The sequence below is a fragment of the Paroedura picta genome, chromosome 1, assembly GCF_049243985.1.
Source record: "Paroedura picta isolate Pp20150507F chromosome 1, Ppicta_v3.0, whole genome shotgun sequence".
Classification (NCBI taxonomy): domain Eukaryota; kingdom Metazoa; phylum Chordata; class Lepidosauria; order Squamata; family Gekkonidae; genus Paroedura; species Paroedura picta.
In genome coordinates, this window is record NC_135369.1 from 163416432 (window position 1) to 163436285 (window position 19854).

The window sequence follows — 19854 nt, forward strand, 5'->3', positions numbered from 1 at the left end:
CCCTGGAAGGGCTTCCTGAATGGGTGGGAGTTAATTAATTTTGAATATGTTTTTAAATGTTTGTTTATTGGATGATATGACCATATATGGTCATGTTGGCCTGCCTCCCCACCCAATAACTAGTGATGGGCCTGGAGGGGGTGGGAAGGGGAGGGCCCTGGGTGGGCATGTACACAGCTATGCTTCCTAATCATTTTCTGCACAATTGCACCACTTCTGGGGTTTCTCGAAGCCTGAACACTATTTCAGGGGGTTTTCAATGGTAAACAAGCGGAAAAAGACTGCATGATTAGAGCAAAGCTGGCTGCTGTATTTCAGCTTCCTTCACCCCTTTACACTTGTTCAGGCTGGATAATGTTTTGTAAAAACGGCTCTTATATAATTTGTGCGGTAGTTAGTTGCATGTTCTGGTCGGTCCATACCACTTTGATACTTACTAGTTTTGTACAGTTGCAGCTGACGTACATTACAAAAGTTGAGGACTTATTCCTAAATTGTTTGTATGGAATATAAAATCCATTACTCTTGCTTTAGGGTTTTAAAAGAGCCTCTTGTGGCGCAGAGTGGTAAGGCAGCTGTCTGAAAGCTTTGCCCATGAGGCTGGGAGTTCAATCCCAGCAGCTGGCTCCAGGTTGACTCCCATCCTTCCGAGGTCGGTAAAATGAGTACCCAGCTTGCTGGGGGATAAAACGGTAATGACTGGGGAAGGCACTGGCAAACCACCCCGTATTGAGTCTGCCATGAAAACGCTAGAGGGCGTCACCCCAAGGGTCAGACATGACTCGGTGCTTGCACAGGGGATACCTTTACCTTTAGGGTTTTAAAGTACAATTTTTGACTAAGCAATACCTGCCCTTCTGTGCTGATTTCACCCTAGAAGTCTATTCCCTTCCTCCCTGGTCTTTTATCCTCATTCATGTTCTGATATCAAAAGTGAGATTGTCCTGGAGAGAGGCTTGAAGCTCTGAAATAATAAAAGACAAACATGGGAAGTGTGCCGTATTGGATTAAAAAAAACATTTTAATATTCATTTTGCTTTATATGTAGCTGATCCTTGACAAGGCATGCCAGCCTCCAGGACCTGGGAATCCCCTGGAATTATAGCTCATCTCAAGGTCACAGAACTCAATTTCCCTGGAGAAAACAGCTGCTTCCATAGCATTCTATTCCACTGAGGTCCCTCCCAGCCCCAAATCCTATCCCTCCCCTGCCCTATAGAAAGGAAGGGTCTGCAAAATTTCACTCTCTAGATGCTCAGAGACAGGCTGTGTCTTCCCAAGCCTTTGTACCTTCCAACCAGAGTACCACCCTCTGGTGTGTAACTTAAAACAGCTGTCAGCTAAAGTTGCAAAAGGATGCACTGATTTTTCTTCAAGGGAAATGAAGAAAAAATTATTGTTTTTAAAAATGTAAAAGGAGAACAAGAGGAATTAATAGCCATATATTAAAAAATGAATGTAGGAAAAAGAAGTTCCCCTCCTCATAACAGCTCGAGCAGGAATTCAGGGCATGGATACTTTCCCCACACATTCACGCACTGCTTGTTATTACTGACATGGCAGGGGTACATTTTCATGTTGCCCTTGGAAGCAATATTCATACCTGCGGAGGGAATACTTGACTAATATATTGGTTCTTGGAGTAACCTATGTGAACTAATTTTAATGTTTACAAAAAAGCTTGGTATAAATATATAAAGTATTATTTTAGGGCCAAGAACTTTTTATGGGTTGCTATGTTTGACTTTCTGATGAGCAAAGCTTTCCAAAAATAAACAAGGTGACTTCAAAAGTCCCAGCTAGGTTGCTAAACTTTTAAAGGTCACCGAGTGCTTTCCTGAAGATGTCATGGAACAAGAGCGTCTTCTGCAGTTTTTGCAAAACCATATTTGACTTACATGGATTAGGTTTTTGTTTGAAATTCCAATTGTAATTCTATCACATGTTTTGAGGAATGACTCAGAATTGGAAACAAATAATTGGAACAGTCGTCCAATATCCCGGTTTGCTTTCCTGTGGTTTTATGGGTAGAGCTCGGGTGTTAGTTTTGGCCTATAAATCTCCCAGGTCCGTGCACCCAACTTATCCAAAGGAGTGCTTCATCTTCTGGGACTTGTTGAGGGATTACCAAGAATGCTGCCCTTTTGCCATTTTTGTACAACAAAGTCAGTTCTCAGCATTCCAGCTTCCATACCCTATTTTTTAAGCCTGCCGCAGCCTTGTTTATCACCCTGATCACATATCCTCAAACATCGGTATTATCTAGTACAGCGTTTACATAGACACAATTTCTGTTTGTGGACTGTACGTTTCTTGACCTCTCCTTTCTGATACATCCCAATGTACTCCCTGGAATCCCATTCCTGGAGTTTCACTGTCCAATAGGGACAGGATTTCACACTGCTATGGGAAGGGGAAAACCGGGAAAACATTCATGGGCAGAAACCATGAGCTGGAGCTAGCCTATTGCGTGTGACCCTCACATCTCCAGTTCTACCATCCAGCCATCAAAAAAGTCTCTTTTCCATGAAATTACTCTTCTGCTTTCTTCCTCCTCGATATCCCAATGCACTTTGTGCTACTTCCTCTCTGACTCTCTGTTCTGGAGGCCTCACCTCAAAAAGGACACAGACAAAATTGAGAGGATGTAGAGGAGAGTGACGAGGATGATTCGGGGCCAGGGAGCCAAGCCCTATGAGGAAAGGCTGAGGGACCTGGGAATGTCCAGCCTAGAGAAGAGGTAGAGAGGGGACATGATTGCTCTCTTTTAAGTATTTGAAAGGTTGTCTCTTGAAGGAAGGCAGGGAGCAGTTCCTGTTGGTAGCAGAGGATAGGACTCACAGTAATGGGTTTAAGCTACATGTAGAATGGTACTAGACATCAGGAGGGGAGAAAATTCACAGAGTAGTTCAGCAATGGATTCAGCTGCTTAAGGAGGTGGTGAGCTCCCCCTCAATGGCAGTCTCCAAGCAGCTTCTGGACAGATGCTTTAGGCCAGTGGTCCCCAACCCCCGGTATGGAGACCGGTACCAGTCCATGGATCAGTCGGTATCAGGCTGTAGCTCCTCCTCGTCCTCCCCGGCTGCTGCCTCAGGGGCTGCCCTGCCACTCTGCTGCCAGCTCACTTTTGGTGCTCTCGAATGGTTGCCATGGCTGGGGCTCCCCCTCGGTGTGGCACTGCGCAGCTGCTGCTGGCAGCACCCCCCAGCGGGCAGTGGGAAGTCAGGAGCACCGGCAGGAAAGCAAGTGGAGCAGGGGCTCAGGCAGTGGCAGTGACGTTCCTCGGCAAAAGACTACCCCCCCCCCCCCGGGCCTCAGTAAAATTGCCAAGCGTTGACCAGTCTCCAGTGATAAAAAGGTTGGGGACCACTGCTTTAGGCCACCTTTTTTCAACCTTTTGACCATGGAAGAGCCCTTGAACATTTTTTTCAGGCTTCAAGGAGCCCTGGAAGTAGTGTCAGCTGGTCACACCTCCCTGCCACACACCCCGGGCCATGATATGCAGGCAGGCAATTGCAAAACCCCTCTGAATGTCTCTTGCCTGGCTGCCAGAAAATCTTAGGATCTCCTGGATATCTCACACACATGCCATGTGATTAATAAATAATTCTCCATGCCAGTTTTTAGACAGCAAGTCCTTTGGTTGAGGACCTGTTCTGTAAAGCACCCCGCACATTGATGGCTTACTATCTAAGCAATATTAATAAAGCTGCACACAGAAGGACAGCCTCAGTGACCCATAATTATAAGGAAAGAACTTACCTTGGACTCATGAAAGGTCAGTCTGGTCCCTGATGTGAAGTCTAGGGTGAGTATTGCAAATGTAGTTGATTGCATGCCTGGAAAGTATTGTTTTGAGTTGAGCTGCTCTTCTTGATGAGGGTGGGTGGGGAGGAACTTTAAAATGGGGACCTTCAGTAAAAAGAGGGCAAGGAACAGAAAGAAATCTCCCCACTGATTAATTTAGGAGTCAGAGCAGCTGCAGGAGGCGGGCAGAACAGTGGAAATTAGTGGTTCGGTGTAAGTTGTATTTTCGCTCTGGTGAAGTAACTACCGTTCAGTAACTCCCCCCACCCCTCAAGCCTTATCAAAAGGCTGAAAAACTCTTTTCAAGGTGCCAGGTGATGTAGGAGACAGTGAACTCATCCCTGTGGTCAAGGCAAAACATCGTTGTGTTTGGTTGTACAAACAAATGCACTTATGAATGCCAGCTCAGTGCAGATGGGCACTGAGCATAAGGGGACTGTGGCTCAGCGGTAGAGCATCTGCTTTGGACCCAGAAGGTCCCACGTTCAAAGTCTGGCATCTCCCATAGAGGTTCCTGCTTGGCCCTTAAGTCTAGCTTGTCATTGGTCCACAAGTCTCTTTCATTATTGGCTAAGAGCCCAGGGCCAATGATGAATCCCAAGTGAAGGCTCAAGATCTCAGCCTCAGGTCCAAGCTCAAAGTCTCTTTCAGTGTCTCTATAAATCCACATACATAACACCATAGCCCTGCTTTGGTTATAACAATGCCCTCCTGAGCCATTGTAGTTACACAGCAGAAATGTTTTGATCTGTAAGGGGTATTAAATAAGAATAATACTTTCCAATTTTTAAAATTCTGTGAATCTCTTGAATACAACAAGGTATTCGGTGCCTTCAAGAAAATCTGAAGGAGATCGTTCCTTTATTGGGACCCACTAAGGTAGATAAAGAGCCTCTTGTGGCGCAGAGTGGTAAGGCAGCCGCCTGAAAGCTTTGCCCATGAGGTTGGGAGTTCAATCCCAGCAGCCGGCTCAAGGTTGACTCAGCCTTCCATCCTTCCGAGGTAGGTAAAATGAGGACCCAGCTTGCTGGGGGGTAAACGGTAATGACTGGGGAAGGCACTGGCAAACCACCCCGTATTGAGTCTGCCATGAAAACGCTAGAGGGCGTCACCCCAAGGGTCAGACATGACTCGGTGCTTGCACAGGGGATACCTTTACCGTTACCTTTAAGGTAGATAAAATTGAACTTTTGATTTATACAGAATTCTTTAAACTGGATAGAGAAAGACAAAAATGTTAAAAAGCAGGGGGCAGTGTGAGATGCCGTGAGACGGTGTCGAATCATGGCCTCTTCTCAGTTTGTTTCAGTTTCAAGATAGTAACCTAGGAAGTGCTAGTAGACTAATTAAGTTAGTTGCCTTGTGCAAAAGATCTCAGGTTTCACAGAGGCAGGAATAGAGAACTAAAGGTAGAATCTTCTTTTGGAAATACAGAGACCAGGAAAGAAGAGAGAGATTGCTTTCATGGCAACTACATGGTGGATGTGTTGCTAAGTGGATCGCTCTGGGATGCATCGTAGTGTGGAAGGAGAAAGAAAGTCTTACGGTGCAATCCCAAGCAGGTTTGCTTGGAAATGATATTTTATTCAATGGGGTTTATTCCCAGGAAAGTGTTTGAATCCTTACTTTCTTATCCAACCAGCATTGCCATCAGCCATTCATGTCAGGACACAACAAGCAAACCACTCTGAGCTGTAAATTTAGCCCCTCCCATAGCCTCCTGAGCATGTGGAATGCTTCAGATTTGCAGATAAATCTCATCTCAGCAGCTTTATGCTGGAGTCTCCCTTTGAAACTATTTGCTGAACTATTACACCTTTCAAGGCTTTTTATTTTTACTGAGTATCCACAGCTATTGAAATGTTTCCTTTAAATAAAAAATGCCTGATTTGTGTCTCTTATTTTCCTCCATAGGCGCAGTCTAGTTTTGTCAATGTTAATGGCAGAAGAGCACAGTGTATAATGTAATATAATTAATATATATGATATTGGCAAACATCCTGGCAAATGAGTCCACAGTGGTATAGTCAGCATTGTTGGGTCCTATAAATTGCTTTGTAAGCCTCAGTTGCAATGGAGACAGAGTTGACATAGGGGTTTGTTGGAAGACAGCTCATGAGCTCTCTGGCTGTTCTTTGTTACTGGTGAGTAGTTCCTTTCCTGGGAGGGGGAGAGTTTGAAGCAAGGAAAAGAATTCCACCAAGACTATGAGAAAGAAATGTTGCCATCCCGTAGAGGCAAGAAATCCTCAAGACATCTGAGAGCTGTAGATGACGAACACTTGTATTGTGTAAGTTTGTTGGACCTGTAATGTGGAAGGTGAGTCCGAGCTAGCTCATTACAGAAAGCAATTCTCTGTCCCCTCTTCATCTTGCTTTACGAATTCATCATCATCCTGTCTTTTACCATTTGTACTGGATCTTGGTTGCACTGTGTACTTCACAGTAAATAAAAGTCACTTCTCTTCAGACTCCTTTGGTAATAGCATCTTCCTCTGTCCTCCTATTTAGTTATTTTTTAAAATCTCTCTGTCAAAAGTAGTGCTCTGGAACATATTCCTAGTTCCTGAGAGAAAGAATTGGACACTGGGAGGAAGGGATGAATCTTTCTCAGACAAAATAAAGCTATAGCCCAGGGGTAGTCAAACTGCGGCCCTCCAGATGTCCATGGACTACAATTCCCACAAGCCCCTGCCAGCATTTGCTGGCAGGGGCTCCTGGGAATTGTAGTCCATGGACATCTGGAGGGCTGCAGTTTGACTACCCCTGCTATAGCCACATCAAACACCCACAAATTAACTACGAAGCCATTTTTAATTTCTTTGTAAAACATTCAGTCGTTGATGGCTGTGATAGACAGCATCCGTTAAATGAGGTTCTCAGTGCTGTTCAATTAATTTAGTCTGAGACTGGTCAAACAGCGAAGTCCGACAAATCCTTAGCTGATAAACTCCTCTGAGGAGAAACTCTAGTAAGAGAACAGAGTTTTCAGTTTATTTACATTTATTTATAATTGGATTCCTAGACCACCGCTCCCAGTGAACTGGCTTGCAGTGGTTTACAGCATGTATATAAAACAATATAGAAATCTTGCAACAATAAATCTTACCCAATAAAATACACATAATGAAATACAATAAAACAAGATGGCAGTACAACTGAAGATCTCCCCGATTCAGTGGGCTGGAGTGGCTAGGAGTATGGATTACAGCTAAGCCACACTGTCTGGTCAACTAGGGCAGCCATTTGGCAGAGAGAATTTGGGTAAACAGGTGTTTATTTCCAAATTAAGCCAAATTGGTAGGAGAGGAAATCAGGGGTGTATTTCCTAAGATATGTTTGTTGAGAGGTAGAGCTCTAGTCACCCTAGAAATATTGAACTTCTGGTTCATCCAGGAAGGTAGAAAGTTATGGCATGAGCTGAGAGTATCCACTTTCTAAGAACCAGAGGAGTTCAAGGGAACTCCAACAGACTAAGCAAAAAGAAAAAAACTAAGGTGTTTTGGGGCAGACACAATAACAAAACCTCTCAGTTAAAAAGAATTCATTGACATCTGAAAGATAAGCCTGTAATTAAAAACTGATCTGTAAAAAGAAAAGTGATTCCTCAATTCCAACAACCCCTTTCTTCTTCATAAATAAAATCTTTGAAAAAGAATGCCTCAGCATTATTCTGACAAAGCGTTTTTTAATGAAAAGATGGCTATACACCTTCCCAGAAGCCTCCAGGACTGAATAAAGCCAAAGAGATAAAATAGTGACTGAATGGAACCGTGAGCTTCATTTTGGAGGGAAAATTTACCTCAATGTGAGAAAGGGTGTAGAGAGGAACCTGTCAGAACAGCACCGATAAATCGCTTCAAAATGATACTGTAATGGTGATAATGATGATTTGAAATTCTTTTTATATTAGCTCATGTGAAAGAAGGCTGTGCATTTTGCTGATGCTATGACTCTAGCACCCACTAACAGTTTGCGTCTTCTGACACCCATGCTCTACTATGGAACCAAATATTCTATTTCTGGCAGAGACTGTACAATTTCTCAAATAATCTGTCTATTTAACAATGCACTGTATTGTAAGGGAATGAAAGGGTCTGTTTAGACATGATTCATCATTCTCTGTCACAGCAATTATAAGTTCATATTTTTCTGGGTCAGAATGACCTTGGTTATAAAATAATTTTTCGACACTTGTGAGCTCTACTGTGTGTTTTTTTTTAATGGGTTTAGCAACGGGAACTAGCCTACTTCGTATATCTTCAGCAAGTGTGTAAACAGCCTGTGGTATTTTCTCCCACATATTTTTCCTCTCTGGTTTTACAGTGTGGCCACAGCATAAACATTGGTGTGGTTAAGCTTCAACAGCTTTGGCGCATCAATCAGCTAGAGCTTTCATTGCAGATGGATAGATGAACTGGCTCTGCTTTGATAGAGGGAGTAGCAAAGGGGGGAATTCCTGTCTCTCCCAAGAAGGATGGATTTTCCTTCCAGTCTACTTCTGAAATTAGTTAATTTCCTTCTAGGAAGAAATTATTATGGCTTTTCATCAGCTGATAATTGCTGTAGAAACAAAAGCAGAAAATGCTTAGATGAAACCTCTGCATGACAGCTGCCTTCTGACAACCCAAGCAAACTTTGCTGGGTTTGTGATTAGCAAGACCTAGAAGTTATCTGAGGTTCATGTTCTTCTCTTCCCTCTTCTTTAGTATCCTATTGGAAAACTGAAGACCTGATTTGGTATAACCATCGTTTGCCATGCAGATTGTGCGAAGTAACAAATTATGGTTCGTTTGCTTGCTTGATTACTGTCCGAGTTCCCAACCTACATTCACTCCTGGTTTGTAGGCAAGAGATCTGCTCAGTTTGGATGTTGCAGCAGGCTGATTTAGAAGAGTATAGAAGTGTGGGAATCAATGCATCTTACTTCTATCAAATATATATGTAAATACATGCAAATTAATACTAAGATGCTGCTGAATATACAACGTTATAACTCCATATATTTCAATCAATCGAAAAATGGATTGATTGCATCAATTTCAAAGGGAAAAGCCGATCACATGTCTTCAAGATGGTGAGTGTGTTATGTGTGTGTGAGAGAAAGATGCCAAAATGGAGACTTGATATCAACACAACAGAATGGGGGAAATTAGTTCAGCTTTAGTACTGGCTAGTGCAGAGGAAACAAAAAAGTATGACAGGTGGCACGGCAATATGTATTGGAACAGGAGAAAGGCGCTTGCAGATTGGTCCTCGGCCTGTAAACATAGAGAGTATGATCTTAGGGGATATTTCAGATGCCAGGTTGAGATAGTGGTTAAGATCAGTAGCCTCTGATTTGGAGAACCTGATTTGATTCCCCACTTCTCTTCCACATGCAGCTGGTTGGGCGATTTTGGGCCAGTTGCAGTTTTTAGAATTTTCTCAGCCTCACCTGCTTCACAGGGTGTCTGTTGCGGGGAAAGGAAGGGAAGGTGATTATAAGCTGCGTTAAGACTCCTTTGGGTAGTTAAAGCAGGGCATAAAAAACAATTCTTCCTCTTCTTTGTCCCAAATTCTGTTGGGAAGACATAAACAAAGATATTTACTTGTGACAATGAAGACTGCTTTCCTATACAAGCCATATAAAAACAATTCACTGGCAGTTTTCAAATATGCAAATATATTTAGTATTTCACCTCGGCATACCTCCTGAAAAAGAAATCCGCAGGAACCAATTGAAGGGTCTTTCAAGCAAGCATAGATAGAGCCAGGCTATAATAAAGTCTTGCTACTCAGAAGACCATTATAGCTACATCCAGTATTAGAGTAACAGCTTTGGTTCTGTGTGGTGGCATTCAGTTTTACTTACACTAATGTGACAATCTGTTCATAAAAGTTAAAGGTAAAGGTATCCCCTGTGCAAGCACCGAGTCATGTCTGACCCTTGGGGTGACGCCCTCTAGCGTTTTCATGGCAGACTCAATATGGGGTGGTTTGCCAGTGCCTTCCCCAGTCATGCCCGTTTACCCCCCAGCAGCAAGCTGGGTACTCATTTTACCGACCTCGGAAGGATGGAAGGCTGAGTCAACCTTGAGCCGGCTGCTGGGATCGAACTCCCAACCTCATGAGCAAAGCTTTCAGGCAGCTGCCTTACCACTCTGCGCCACAAGAGGCTCTTTTCTGTTCATATGTCACTAATAAAAATAAAATTCTAATAAAATGAAATAGGCAATGAAGGCAATCATTAGTCCACATAACCGAGGAACTAAATTGTGTCCAACAAATGGATAGATTACAGTTTTCAAGAATGTTGCAGATGCATAAGGAGAAAAAAGAATCAAAGGCAGACTTCTTATTTGTGACCAATCACACAGCCCATTGGCCTTCTATGCCAGAAGCTGGAGGTCCTCCCAATATTCTTCTGTCTTTGGTAAGGTGGTGTATTTGTATACTGATTTTGCTACCTTTCAAAATAGGAATCCTTGAACCACCAGATATTGGTAGCCCACTCCAGTCCACTGCTGAACAGCCTTTGAGGGAGTGACTGGGACCCTACATGATAGGTATTGTGGGAAAGAAAAATAAGGGGCCATGCTGGAGGTAAGATTCAAATGGGTAGCCGTGTTGGTCTGAAGTAGCACAATAAAATTAGAGTCCGGTAGCACCTTTAAGACCAACAAAGATTTATTCAAGGCGTGAGCTTTTGCGTGCAAGCACTCTTCCTCAGACGAAGAACTCCCTACATGACCGTGGGAATATATAGCAAAAATTAATTCTGTTACATTAGTAAACTGTGTCACACATCCAAATACAGCCATATGATAATTCTTTGCCAAAACAGCCAATCAATCCCCTGGAATTCAGTTGTAGTTCACAAAAACATAGGAGAAATAAAACTTGTCAATGATGAAAGGCTCCCGCCCCACCATTTGCTGTTTGCCCCATCTGTCTCCATACAAGCTGGAGGCAAAGCAAGAGAAGCAGCAAAATGGGGGAGAGGATTTGCTACACCTGAAGCCAGCCGGGGCACTTTCAAAGGCAACGTTCCTTCATGGAATATGATGCATGCTGGGAAATAACACTTTCTACCTGGTTGCCCAGCAGGTTACTTCACCTGCTAATATCCTTGGCTTGGTTAGCTTGGCTTGGTTAGCATAGCAATGCTGCTTAGCCGGTGTTTACCCAGTTGGTGCCTGCAGAGGAGCCTATTACCCCAGTGGCTGAAACTATAAGTATGTAAAGGCACATGTGTCAATTGCAGTGGTGCAGAGGCAAGTTTCAAAAGCGGCTGAGGAACACATGCAGTGATAGCCTGTTGAAAGATACTCAAATTGTGTATGTGTGTATCCCAGGCCTAGGGGCACAGCACGCCAGGCTCACCAAAATAGTAGGAAGGGAAGGGCTGTCGGCATATGCAAGATCTGTAGTGTGCATGAATCAACAGTGTAAGAAGAATTCATACAGGGGGCATCAGAGGAAATCAGAGGAAAAGTGGCTCTATGGAGACTTTCTTCTGCTTTGAGCACATTTCCTCCCTGCTTGCCTCCTCACATTTGCAGTGCAGTGGGAGCTGTGTGGGACTGCAGTCTTGGCACATTCTTCACAGCTTGTCTATTGGGCTTCTCAGTGCCCAGTTCTTCTACCCCTCATACCATTCCCACTTTTGTGTCATTAAGACCCATTATGCACGGGGGTTTTAGCGCACATTCGGGGTGGAATGGCGGCGACTAAAATCACTGATAACGCACGGAGCCGGCTGCAACCGGCCGCAGCTTCGGTGCATGCTGCCGAAAAAGCCGCGTCAGTGAAACGCGGAAGAAAGCGCAGCTTCCGGGTGACCGGGGCGCAACCAGAAGCGGCACCCAGATTGCCGCGTGCATAATCGGTTACTCTGGGTTTTGCCGCCGTCGCGCCCCGCCCCGTACATAACCGGTATGCGTCGCGTCTTCCCTCTCTGCGTTTTCCATGTGACCCGAAATCGCCGTTTCGGTGGCCGTGCATAATGGGCCATAGTGGAGCTTTCTCAGAGTCCCGAGACCAAACCCCATTCTTGATGCAGGGCAATAATAGGACCTCCTAACGAAAACCCATCCTTAGCCCATAAATCTCCATCCTCCCTTAACTGAACACAACCTCTCTGTACTTGCTTTGATTTGTTCTAAGCTTATCGCTCATTAATGTTATTGGGTGCCCATGAGTTCCTGTATTGTGAAAAAAGTATTTCCTTCTATACCTTCTCTACCCCATACAAAATTTTGGAAACCTCTATCATGTCAACCCTCAGTTGTTTCTCCAAGCTAACGAGCTCCAACCTCCTCAACCTTTCTTCATAGGAATGGTGTTCCATCCCCTCAATCGTTTTAATTGCTGTTTTTTGCTCCTTTCCAATCTTTTTTTTTGAGGTGCGGTGACCAGAGCTGTACACAATTTGGCTCCCATTTGATATAGCTATATCTCTAACCTTGGTCTAGTGAATCCTTTCTTCTGTGAGGAACCCTTAAAACGCACAGCCCACTGGACTGTGAAGATGTTTGTGTAGTGCAAAACTCAGCCTTGCTCCTTTAAAAAGGGAGGGGGGGTGCGTTTGTTGACGTTCATAGTGCCTTAGACTGACAGATTGGTTAGTGCTTGACTGAGAGCACCGTGACCTAGCACAACACTTCAGTGTTAATAAGACATGGAGGGGGGGGAACACGCTATTTATCATCTAGCCCATCGGGCACACAAATTACACAACAGCTTGCTAGGTTGTGGTGGAGTCCTTATTTTCTTTCCGCCGTGGCCGCAGAGGAGAGATAGCTTTGAATCTTTCCTCTGTTCTGCTGTCACAGAGGAATGTTCGTGTCACCGTGACCTGACCAAGTGTTCAGTTGCACACTGTGCTTGTTTCCAGAGGGTTACTCAGTCAGGCTGACAGGCTCTCTATCAAAGGGAGGTAAACTCAAGCAAAGCCAGAGCTGGCAGCTGTTAACCGGCGGGCCAGACTTCCAAGCTCCGCAGGGCTCAGTCAGTTCCTATTTTCAAGCCACGGGACTGTGTTGCGGGGTGTGATTTTTCAGACCCTGTGTATGCCTCATCTCTGTAAGTTATGGTGTGTTTTGCTGTACGTAAATATCCATGTTATTTACGCCCCTTGTTTTCCCAGAGGTTTTTCAGAGTATCTCGCAAACGGCTTGATTGCCTGGTCCAGTGGCTGGCTGACTTGGATCTTGCATGGCCTTTTTTAAAAAAATGAACTTGAATTCCTGTGGTTCATTGATGCATCTTGGAATATACAAAGCAAGAGAGCATGCTCGGAATTTGTTGAGAGTTATGGCAAACCTAATCTGCGTCAAATATGTACGCTTACCTGGGAAGACATGCTTAGCGGAATCACCCCACTCAGGTTAAACTACTCCATCATTTTTCTTGCAAGAATCACTGAAAAGAATAGGTGGCTCATTGAATATTGACGAATGGTTTGCTGGGTGGGCTGCAGTGCGTCTTCTGGCCATCTTGATGTAGCTGTAAAAACGATGGTGACTGGTACTGCTGCTAAATTGATATCAGTTTCCTAGTTAATAAATCCACACCCGTGCTTCATCATAATGCCACAAGTATGAGTTGGTGTACTGAAAAATCATTTTAAAGATGCATTAGCTCCCCACCCAAATCCTTTTAGCTGTTGTTTGTGGCAATTATAGTCTCTCATTCTGCCTCAGGTAATTATAAAAGGAAAACAACTGTTTTGAAATGATAGAATGCTTGAGATTTCTATTTCACAATACATGCTTGGAAATTAATGTGTTCTTTTTTTGCAATTTAAAGCCCTCTCTCTCCCCAACCTCCCTTTCCTGTAGTTTTCTTGCAGGACTTGACTCTTTGAACGAAATTATAGTTTTCTCTATGTGTGTTATTTTCATATATTCCCCCCACCTCTAAAGCTTCCTTTTAAAGGAAACTTTTGTACAGTCTAGTCCTTGATACTGATGCTTTGATAGTCTTGGAATATGACTACGTTACAGAACTCTTAGTTTAACTAGTCCTTAATTTTACTTTCTTTCCCTTCCAGTTGTAGTTCTGCAAGTGGGATCAGGGCTTATAACTTTTAATACTGTCTCACAGGATTATAATTTTCTGAGATAAAGTGGTGGTGAAAGGGAGGAAGTATGCTGAAACACCGCTTAACAACTATTGTGTGCATGTGGGGGCATATTTTCATATTAGGAGCCTATGCAGGAGCAGTTTGATTTTCAGCACACAGGATAGTAGAATGCTGGTAAAAGCTGGCTTTTGACACCCCACTTTTCACTTCCCAAAGCGACTTACAAACACGTCTCCCTTCCTCTCCACACAACGGACACACTGTGAAGTAGGTGGGGCTGAGAGAGCTCTAGGTGAACTGCTCTGAGAACAGCTCTAAGAGAACTGTGACTAGCACAAAGGTGACATTGTAAGCCCCATTTTATTCAATGGGACTTATTCCCAGGAAAGCGTTTTTAGTACCATAGCTTTAATGTGTTTCATTTCCACCCAGTAAAATCCATGAGAAATACAAATGCTTAACTTTGCTTACCACATGACCTTTCACAAATGATGCTAAAAATACCTTGCGTTCTAGAGCACACCGTGTCAATCGGTTTGCATGGGGGTGAAACACTATAAGGTGGGAAAGAAGAGCTGATTTTTAAACGGAATGTTGGTTTTACACTTGCATTTTATATTCAGGGAATATGTACACACATAATACCCCTGGTTTGAGCATCACTGCATATGGTAAGGTGATCAGATTGTCCCACTTTTGGAGGGACATCTAGAGGTACCTGGCAAATTATACTTATGTTGAAATTAAAAATATATATATTACAATACGATTTTTGCATTCTATGCGTTCTATGAAACTTTTTGTTGCTCCATGTAGACCAAATTTTAAATCAAGAACCCCCCCCCCCCCCCCGGTCAATGGTGTCCCGCTTTATCAATGTTAAAATCTGGTCACCTTTGCTTATGGAAACATCTTCTCTTCAGAACCCTTGAATTGGATACTGGTGCAAAATGGAGCGCCACAATCCTGGGGTCTAGAGCAAACTGGATATAAAGGCAGATTTCATTCAAGCCAATGACTGCCCTCTTTGCTTTTATCTGCTGCAGCCCCTAATAGACTGTGCCCTACTGCTTGACAAGCTCAATCTGTTTTGAGCTTATTTTTTTCCAGAAATGTGTGATAGCGCCTTTTTCAAGCTGATCAGAGGGCAGAGAAGAGACAGAAATAAGCTCTGCTATGGATGGGCTTCTGGGTCTGGGCTACATTGGCAGAAGAATAGCCAGCCAAGGACACTAAAAAGTCATGTTTCCCCTCATGGAGCACCTGTGGCATTTATGAGATGCTGTAGGGAAACCCAGTAAATCTGCATTAGAATACAGTGTTTCCTGTAGGGGAGGCCCATCGGGACATTTACAGGATACAACTCAATTGCTGAATGTATTTATAGCCATATCATATATTTCCCTTCCGTCTGTGTTAGCAGCTCCAGACTTACAACCAATTGATTTTGGAGATGTTCTCAGAGGATGGAATAAAAAGCAAACACCGTGACTGGGTGTCTCGGAATCGGCAGTCTTCATTTCGGGACAAAAAACAATCCAGATGGATTCATGTGCTGGTTTTTATTTGGAGTGTCGTTATTAGATAGCTTTCTTTTTTTCTGTATTGTAAATAGATGAAGAAATGTTCTTTATTTTGTACATGGCCAAAAGGTTTCTTCAGCCTGACTATTCCTTGGAGAGTCTAATGTGGCAGCACTGCCCTGGCATCATAGGTAATATCTGCCCTGTAACATTTCAGGATTCTTTATTACTATTTCTATCCTTCCCCTCTCAAGCTAGTTGTCTCGGGGTACTTTCGTGGAGACTGGTTTTCATTGCAAAAAGTGTGTTGGGCTTTTATCATGATCTCCTTCTGTACTGTCCTCATACTTCCTTTCCTCGCGTGCATCAGACTAATATACGGGCCAGTCTCCAGGTTACCTTTTCTAGGAAAGTTGATAGAGCATGTAGTGTCAGACCACTTCCAGGGCTTCCTGGGTGACACATCTGTTATTTATTTATTATTCATTTATTACATTTATATACTGCCCTCCCCTGAGGTTCAGGGTGGTTCACGTGAAACATAGGGGAACAGGAACAATACAGAGAAAGTCGGTAACCATAAATAGCAATAGAACAGTAATAAACAGTGAGAACCATAAATTCTTAACTGTAACATACTGATGGACCCAAAGCTGGGTTCAGGCCTGGGTTGGATACCAAGAAGGCTTTAAGTTGGACAGGGGGCCATCTTCCCTGTGGATACTTTTTGAGCTCTCAGTGGTCTTTGACATAGTTGACCACACCATTCTTATCCGCCGGCTTCTGTGGTTTCACTCTATTGCGTGACTGGACATGAGGAGTCTTCACAAGAGACATAGAATTAACTGGATGGGATTTCTTTTGTGGAGCGCCACAAGGTTCTGTTTACTCACCAGTGCTGCATACCAGGGGTGGGCAAACTATGGCTCTCCAGATGTCCATGGACTACAATTACCATGGCCCCCTGCTATGGACATCTGGTGAGCCAGTTAAGCCACTTCTGCCCTACACTATATACATTGCCAGGAGCCAGCTCTGCACACAGGTTTTTAAAAGGGGGGTGGGGGTGGGTTTACAATACATTCCAGAACCTTTGTGATATTTCTTAATTAGTCCTTGCTCACTTTTTCTTATATTTTAAAACTCTTTTTCTGTTTTTCTATCTCATACCATTGGGTCAATGAGTAGCTTTATGCATTATTTCTTTCATTTAGTCTTTTTGGGGGAGGTTAGACCCCCAACCCTTCCCTTGTGCACGGCCTTGTGTGGAGCTTAAGAACTAGGTATCATCAACATACAGGTGGCAGCCAGCTCTACAGTTCATGATCCAAGGCTTTGTCTTGCATCCAACTTTGTTCTGAATTGGTGCTTCAAGGCTGTGATGAGGTAGCAAAAACTGAGCAAAGTGAAGTTGAAACCAGACAGGAGAGGTGTCCTGCTGTTTGGGAAGGCTGACATTCTAGACGGACTGAATCCAATTTTCCAAGATGGAGCAATCTTAGCTTTTTCAGAGCTTGGGGATGCTCATGAACCTTCTGCCAGCTGCCAAATGAAGACAACAGTTAGACAGTTAAGATTCCTCTCCTCTCCTATTAAGTTATTTCTCTTCATAATAAAACTATTGTATTCTTTTGAGTAGCTTGGTATTGCACTCTTTCACATAAACGCTGCCAGTGAGCATGACCTATAGGTGACACTTTATCCTCATTATATGGAATTTTCTATTGTATACTAATTTGTACAGATGTTAAGACAGCTTTCATGTTTTGCTGTGCCATGGTAAAACCGAGTAACAGCCATCTGAACCCACTGACTTCAACAGATTTAGAAGTTTGATATTGATGGCCTTAACTTTTATAGCTCCTTAAAATAATTTGATTCTTCTATGTAAAATGAAGAGGGAAAGGATGCTTTCCCCACTCTTGAGTTTCTCTCTCTCACTCTCTTGATGTGTATGAAAGCTTGACATCTCTCAATTTCAGTCTTTGTTGCTTGGCAACAAACAGTGAAAACTTGGTGGCATTGGCTATGCAGATTAAATCTGATTGATTTCGGACCTTGGTCCTGGCCACGACCTGGTGGAATGACCTCCCAGAAGAGCTAAGGGCCCTGATAGAGCTATTGGCATTCTGCCGGGCCTGTAAGACGAAGCTCTTCTGCCAGGCGTTTGGCTGAGGCCGGGTTAGATAGATTGGGTCCCTCCCTCTCTAGGCCCCTAGGCTGGACATCGCCAGTAAATACCCTTCAGGGCACTGGCTGGGCCAGGAGTAGTGGTCAACAAATAAAATGATAAACAAACAAACAAATATATTTGCACTGTGAAGGCAAGAACTCCCAGAATGCATCTGTGAACTCCACCAGGAGAATTAACTGGAGAAAATGTATCATGTAGTTAAGTCTTCACCTTGTTTCTGCACACACACACACACTGCCTCAAATAGCACCTGGATCAAATGAAGAATGACAATTTTAGAACAGTGTGGACACAAAATGTTTTACCAATGGAAATAGATTGCACACCTGAGCTGGAGGTTTCAGATACCAATTTGTTCTGCTGCTTCAATGTCCCACTCTCTGTGTCACTTCAGGTTTGCTTTTTTTTAATTGCTAGAGCTCGTGTTATGATTGTGGGGATTTTTCTTTTGCAAGTCTGGGGAAGCAGCACCGAATATCATTCATGTGGGAGGAACTGGAGGAAAGTGTGACAAATCCTGGCAGTGACTGAACTTGGATTTGGCTTCCCTGCCTGTCAAGAGCCACCCATATGATCGACCTCAGGACTTCTTCCTTGGCTTTGCAAACCACAGAAATGCTGTTTCCCTTTGATCCTACTAAGAAGTGAGAAGTGCTTGAAACCTCGTTACCTAGTTCTTATTTTTTATAAATATAGAAAAGGCAAGGAAGAAGCTTTCATTTATACTTTACCAGCTATTTTCACTCTAGGAGTGTTGTGTGATCCTTTTACATTAACTTCTCTTTTGTTTTTTAAAGCAGGACAGGCGTCTTGTTTAAGTTACTGATCCACTCTTGTGTGGCCTTCATTCTCCCCCTCGCCAGTCATACAGACTTAAGCTGCTCTCCAAGCCATTCCTCACCTTCCTATGATTTTTCAATAGTATCTCCGGAAATGAGATCGTGTTGATTTGATCCATCCGTGACTGGAGCGGTCAGACTCGGCTGCCCTCCCCTACCTAGTTCTTGTTGTGGGGCCTTTAGAACAGGGCTGGTCGGCTTCTGATCCATGTCTGGAATTTCACAGGCATTTGAAACCTCTTCCCGCACCACCCACTTACGTTTGAGGGGGACCGAAAGGCATAAATCTGTGCAGCAGATCGGGGAGTTCAATAGCACAAAAACATGGGGTTTAGCAAGTAACATTTACTGGTGCTTATTTTATTACTTAGCACATTCTGGGTCCCCAACACACACGCCCAGACTGGCTAAAGAGAAATGTTATAGGCTTGTCTGGCTTTATTGGGGGTCGGGTTTAAATGCATGCAAGTTTGTTTATTTGTTTAGACCATTTTATCTTGTCTATCTCAGTTCAGGGAGGCTTTACATGGTCTTCCTTTCCTCATTTTACCCTCATAACTCCTTGGCAGAGAATGTGTGACTGGCCCAAGGTCACCCAGTGACCTCTTAACTAAGTGGGGAATTGAACCTGGGCCTCCCAGATGCAAATCCAACACCTTAGCCATGACTAAAGGTAAAGGTATCCCCTGTGCAAGCACCGGGTCATGTCTGACCCTTGGGGTGACGCCCTCTAGCGTTTTCTTGGCAGACTCAATGCAGGGTAGCCTTGCCAGTGCCTTCCCCAGTCATGACCGTTTACCCCCCAGCAAGCTGGGCACTCATTTTACCGACCTCGGAAGGATGGAAGGCTGAGTCAACCTTGAGCCGGCTGCTGGGATCGAACTCCCAGCCTCATGGGCAGAGCTTCAGACAGCATGTCAGCTGCCTTACCACCCTGCAGCACAAGAGGCCTTGACTATGCCATGCAAATGGACAGATAAATGGGATTTCATCCGTACCAGTGAACATAGCCTCTGTTCAAGCCCCTCTTGCTTCTTTCTTCTCAAAATTATTTCACTCTCAGGCAATCCGGTATCTGTATTCCAGGGCATTTAGACATTCTTTCAATTTTGATGAGGAACTTTAAGTCTGCTGGTGACATGGCGAGGATTAGATCCAACTACAAGCTGGTGTGAACATTCCTGTTTGTTATTTCGTTTCTCAGCACTCAGTTTCTTAAGGCTAGTCAATAGGCTGATGAACGTATGAACCAACCGGCTTGAAAAGTGTTGTGCTTAAGGTGTGGTATTCCGTCCTCATGTTCCTTCACATTTATATCCAAGGAGCTCAGCATGGCATACACTGAGAAATAAGGGCAACAGAAGGGAAAGGAATAGCTCAAGATGACCCAGTGAACTTTGTGACCCCCAAGGGGGGATTGGAA

The 19854-nt window shown here is 43.8% G+C and overlaps 1 protein-coding gene across 10 annotated transcripts in view; it reads left to right on the forward strand.

Moving 5' to 3' along the window:
* GREB1 (growth regulating estrogen receptor binding 1) overlaps nt 1–19854 on the forward strand; it is a 122574-nt gene that overhangs the window by 9004 nt on the left and 93716 nt on the right. The window contains exon 1 of one of the 10 annotated variants that reach the window (XM_077310895.1): nt 12733–12872. The exons of the other annotated variants lie outside the window; for them this stretch is intronic. The gene's annotated coding sequence lies outside the window, so the exon portion shown is untranslated. Of the gene's footprint in view, nt 1–12732; nt 12873–19854 lie in introns of those variants that run through there. 10 annotated transcript variants of the gene reach the window in all.